The following is a 5,565-nucleotide window of genomic DNA, read 5'->3' on the forward strand; positions in this document are numbered from 1 at the left end:
CATCAGCCATGGGTTCCCCTGTCCTCCCCCCTCCCGTCCCTCCCCCAACTTCCCCCCATCCCCTCCCCTCCATTCCCATCTCCTCCAGGGCCAAGACTCCCCTTGGGATTCATTTAAACCTGGTGGATTCAGTCCAGGCAGGTCCAGTCCCCTCCTTCCAGGCTGAGCAAAGTGTCCCTGTGTAAGCTCAAGGTTCCAAACAGCCAGCTCATGCACTAAGGACAGGTCAAGGAATGCTCAATCATACCAAGGGCATTTGCTCAGCTATGTTCATATCAGCATTGTTTGTAATAGCCAGAACCTGGAAACAACCTAGATGCCCTTCAAATGAAGAATGGATAAAGAAAATGTGGTACATATACACGATGGAGTACTACTCAGCAGAGAAAAACAATGACATCGTGAGGTTTGCAGGCAAATGGATGGATCTAGAAAAAAATCATCCTGAGTGAGGTAACCCAGACTCAGAAGGACAAACATGCTATGTACTCACTCATAGGAGGATATTAGATGTAAAACAAAGATGACTAGACTGCTACACAACTCCAGGGAGGCTACCTAGAAAACGGGACCCTAGGAAAGACACAGGAATCACCCAATGACAGAGAAATGGATGAGATCTACATGAACAACCTGGACGACATTGGGAGTAATGAAGGGCAAGATTTGAGGGAAAGAAAGCTTAGGGGAGCATGAGATCCCAGCTGGATCAAGAACAGAAAGGGAGAACGAGGAATAACAGACCATGATAAATGAAGACCACATGAGAACAGGAATAGGCAGAGTGCTAGAGAGGTCCCCAGAAATCCACAATGATACATCCTCTGTAGACTGCTGGCAATGGTCGAGAGAAAGCCTGATCAGACCTAGTCTGGTGATCAGATGGCCAAACACCCTAACGGTTGTGCTTTTATTCTTAAATAACTTGAGCACCCAACTCCCTCATTCAGATCTTCAGCATTTCCTTGGATCCTCAGAGACTTAGTCTCACTGGCCAGGGTTGCTCACACCAACAGTCTTGCTTAACAAAAGCCCCCTTCTGTATTATCAATGAGCTAAGCAAGATATTCCTACTGGCACAATAGTGGTGCAATTTACACATGTACAATCAATAGCTTTCCTATTGGATTTAAGGCTGACTCCAACTGTGAGGGAAGCGACCCATGTCTGTATTGGAGACCAGTATAATTCACAAAGGCAGGGGATATGATGGGCTCCGGTGGAGAAGACAGTTTTGTGTGTGAATGAAAATAAGGACATGACTACTCCAAGGTATGGTTGAGACGAAAGTTTTTATTGTAGATTTGAGGAAGAGAACAGGTAGAGGCATCTACAAGAGTCCAGAGCAGGGAGATAAAGTAGTATATTGAACATGACAGAATAAACTGGGCCATTAGAGAAGGGGGTTTGGTGAAAGAGGAAGAGAAGAGAAAGAAGACCAAGAGGGAGCCAAGGGAACCAAGAGCATCAAGAGGAACAGAAAGGAGAGAGAGAGCAGGGGCAAGAGAGCTTGTGGCTAAAATTTAAGGGTCATATAGGAAAGAGAAGATGAGAGAAGGGAACCAAAGCTCAGGGGCTCCAGTGGTTTAGGGTAGGGAATGAGGAGGTAGGGGAGAGAAGTGCTGAGCCAAGACTCTGTACCAGCTACTTAGAGAGCCTGGTGGCCAGTGTGCACCTTTATGTTAAATAGACAGGACAGTTAGCCATTTGTCCTGAGTTTCTTTGGGACGTAACAGAGTGTGTGTGTGTGTGTGTGTGTGTGTGTGTGTGTGTGTGTGTGTGTGTGTGTGTGATGTTCTAAGGATGTGATGCACCATCTGAGGTGCCTTTCAAGTATTTTGTGTTTCTGCCCATAGGTTATTAGTACAGTCAGGGTTCAGGAGATATTTTTCTGTTTGTTGTTTTCTCCTTTTTGTGTTTTTGTAGTCAAAGGGTCACTGAAGCTCACCAACTGCCATGTTGTGGAGAGGGAGGAATGAACACAAAGGCATGATAATAGGGCCCCTCATAGGAGTTGGAGAATTACAGCCACACATCTTTAAAGACCAGGGACATTTGCAAACGGGGGTGGTGATGAAAAGAATAAAAGAGCTGGAGGAAGGGTTAGAGAGTGTCCTGAACAACCCTCTTTTGAAACAACAGCCATGTTGAGGCATTCAGCTGTGCACCCTGTAAAAAAAAAATGAGGCAGAGAAGCATACAGTCTCAATCTCAACAGGCTGAGACTGTGTTAGTAAAAGAGCAAGGGGCTCCAACCTTTCTGTGGGATGAAGGTTGAGTGCATTTAGAAGGGCTAGAAAACATGTAAATATTCATAGGTATCTACCATGAAGTTACAGCTATTTTTTTGTGATTCAACTGGGAGTGGGGTGGGTTGTTTTGTATAACCAGACATATTGTTTCTGCTGGTGAATGGTGAGTCTGGAACTAAGCAATGCTTTATGGATAGGGGCTATTACCCAGTACAGCCTAACACAATTCCTCATTACCTGAGGATATTACCCAATAACCCCTTAGAAATGATCATCTCACCTGGGCTTATTGATGGTTTACATCCCTCCCCAACTATCTAACTTTTCTCCATCAACTATCTACTCTTTCAGATGACTGAAGTGGGATATATACTCAGTCTATGTAACTATGGGGATGTCCTAATCCTTGCTGGGTAGTACTTTACAGCTGCAACTAGGAGGAGGCATACCCACACTCCTATAAGTAATCCATCACTTACGCTCTGTTATAAGCCCTGTAAACTCATTAGTTCCCTAGAGTGAGCTTTGGCTTGCTGTTGGAGCCTTAGGAAGAAGGGTAGATATTGCTTATGTCTCCTCTTGGGAAAGAATTTTAGAAATTTAGAAACAGGGTGAGTAAATAGGATGGGAAAGCATTGCCCTGAATATGGGCCGCAGCATGAATTAGGCCCAGACTCTGAAAGAAAGGTGCAGAAAATTAGACATCAGGCATTCATATTTATTGGATACTCTCTGAGCTGGTGCACTTTGTTGCTGCTGCCTTAGTTGTGGGTTCATAACTACAGATTCTTGTACCTTTGAATCCTTAATTACATAAGATAGGCCTCCAGGCCTTCAGCCTCAGGCTAGGGTTGCTTTACTTTTCTCTCTTCTTCTCTGGCTTCCAACTTTATTGAATGATAATTGATGTCCCAGTTGTGCAGCCCATTGAAAGCCATATCAACGGTAACCTGCTTCTAGGTCTTTAACAACATAATAAGAATCTACAAGATTGTGGAAATCTGAATCAAACTCACATATTCAAATTTCTCTAGCCCTCTAATTCTCTAAGAAGCCAGTTCAGAAGTTAGGTTCAGTAACCTCCATGGTGCCATGGTATCAGCCCATCTATGCAGTTATTACAGGTATTTGGGGTGGGGTATCTTGTTATTTAAATGAAAGAATTTTTGGATCTAGGAAAACATATACATTAGATTATTGTACAAATACTACCTATGCCTCCCTTCCCTCCTCTCAGGTATGGTAATAGAGAAGACAAGCGAATCTTCACTGTTATTTCCTCTGTAGTCTAGATTGGCATGTTCAAATAAGTTTTGTGTCAAATTCCTTTTGTGATCTAGAATCAAGAAGCATAAACATTTAAATATTTTACTGAACTATAATTCAAGTAAATTTAAAATACCATTTCTTTAGGTTTCTGTGTGTGTGTGTGTGTATGTGTGAGTATGTGTGTGTCTGTGTCTGTGCTTTTTATAGAACTGAAAGACTCAATGACAAGGTATGACATACACAAGTGCCCTTTATTTAAGTATCTGCCTGATCTGATTTCCTTCCATTCTGATCCAAGGTCACCTTATGCTTCCTCATTTACTATACAAAGAAGGCAGAGCACCAAACCATCTACCTTATAACACCTAAAACATCACAAATTCTCTGCTATTATCAATGGTAAGGAAAAGCTGACTTGGTTTTAAAAGACCCTAGGAATTGTTTTTACTCTACAACCATTAGAAATTTAAGCTGCAAAGGGAAGAGACATAGATAATCCTTCTTCAACTATACCCATTTTACACCTGACAATGGATATACCTTAATTTTTGGAAATGAGTTTTACAAGGAAGAATCAATAAACTTTCATTTTGCTTCCAAACAAATTTATTGTGAACACAAACAGAAAACTGGTGAACTTGCTTCAAATACAATGTGAACATCAGGTCTAATGACGACAGGAAAATCCCATGGTAGTGGGAACATCCCAGTTCAGTCTACTTGAGGCTTTAGGACAGGCTGAGCTTGTCAAAGAGTTACTCAGCCAAGCAGTACTCTGGATCCTCCATCTGGCACGTATTGGTCTGGTGGCCACCCATCTTCTGGAGAACATGGACCTGCTCATCCAGACAGTGATTCTCTAGGAAGTCGAGGAGGTCAGCATCACCTTTCCCCTTGGTCAGCTTGTGCGGGTTCAGCAGGCTCTGGTTGATGGTCATCTCCATGTGGAAGTCATACTCCATGGCCCGAAGGCCCCCATCCCAACTGTCACTGTCTGGTTTAGACATGCTGGGGAAGAAAATATGGCTACCATGCTTATTCTGCAGGAACATGAACATCTCGACACTGGACTTGCAGTTGTGTGACTTGCTCAGGAAAAAGCGCTTGAAGTTTCCCAGAGGCAAAGTAGAAGACCATAGACAAGTACACATAGGAGGCTTGGAGCTGCACCTGGATATGGGTGTTGACAGCATTCTCAAAGTCTCAGTCATGGTTTTATAGCACTTGCAAGGGTGCTTCAAACATGGTGGGCACTTGAACATGAAGGCAATCTCAGCAGCTCCTGCACATGCTTAGAGGGGCAGGCAGGGCAGAAAGGGAAAGGACCCCTGTCCCAGAGTCCCTTGGAAGAGAGGAAGAATCTCAGCAAAGCAAAGCAGAGAGGCCTTAGGTGGCTCTGAGGCAGCACCAGAAATGAGTGTTGGTGCCTGATGATGACATCATTTCAGTGCCAGGGCTTTAGAGTCAGGAGAGGGCAGGAGAGGAGTGCTGATTTCCATAGCAAGGCCACCTACTGGGCCCGACCTGACATACACCATTTATTTTAAAGGAAGGTATATAAAAAAGCCAAAGTTTTAGACTAAATCCTCTGGAGGCTTTACAAAGCAGTGTCTCTGAATATCGCCAAAATGTTACTTCTTTAACATTCTGCTCTTTGCTTTCTTAGATAAATTTAGTATCAGAAAGCTTTATTTGAATGACAGCTCTCATTACTGACCTCAACTAGCATTCACTTTGCCTTATGAGGACAAGGTCAAGAGTCAGGTTGAAGGGTCATCAGTTATCCAGGCAACTGTGTGATGAGCTTCACATCTATATCAGACTTTTAAATACAAGATGTTAAGTATTTTGTCAGGGGTACAAGCAATAATTGTTTTTCTGTTTGTTTTGTTTTAATGAATGAGGAGGGTCGCTGAAAAACAGAAACTTTGATGCCATTGCTGTGGGTAGTGCAATTATTCATGGGGACTCACCACCATCCAACCTTCTTTTTGCTCCCATGGCCACGAAAGTAGCCTTTTGTTGTTTATCATTCAGCTATTAT

General features: G+C 43.1%; 1 pseudogene; it reads right to left on the reverse strand.

Moving 5' to 3' along the window:
- Positions 1 to 4,249: 4,249 nt before the first annotated feature.
- Positions 4,250 to 4,766, reverse strand: LOC118573704 (annotated as a pseudogene).
- Positions 4,767 to 5,565: the final 799 nt, after the last annotated feature.

Source organism: Onychomys torridus, chromosome X, assembly GCF_903995425.1.
Source record: "Onychomys torridus chromosome X, mOncTor1.1, whole genome shotgun sequence".
Taxonomy (NCBI): domain Eukaryota; kingdom Metazoa; phylum Chordata; class Mammalia; order Rodentia; family Cricetidae; genus Onychomys; species Onychomys torridus.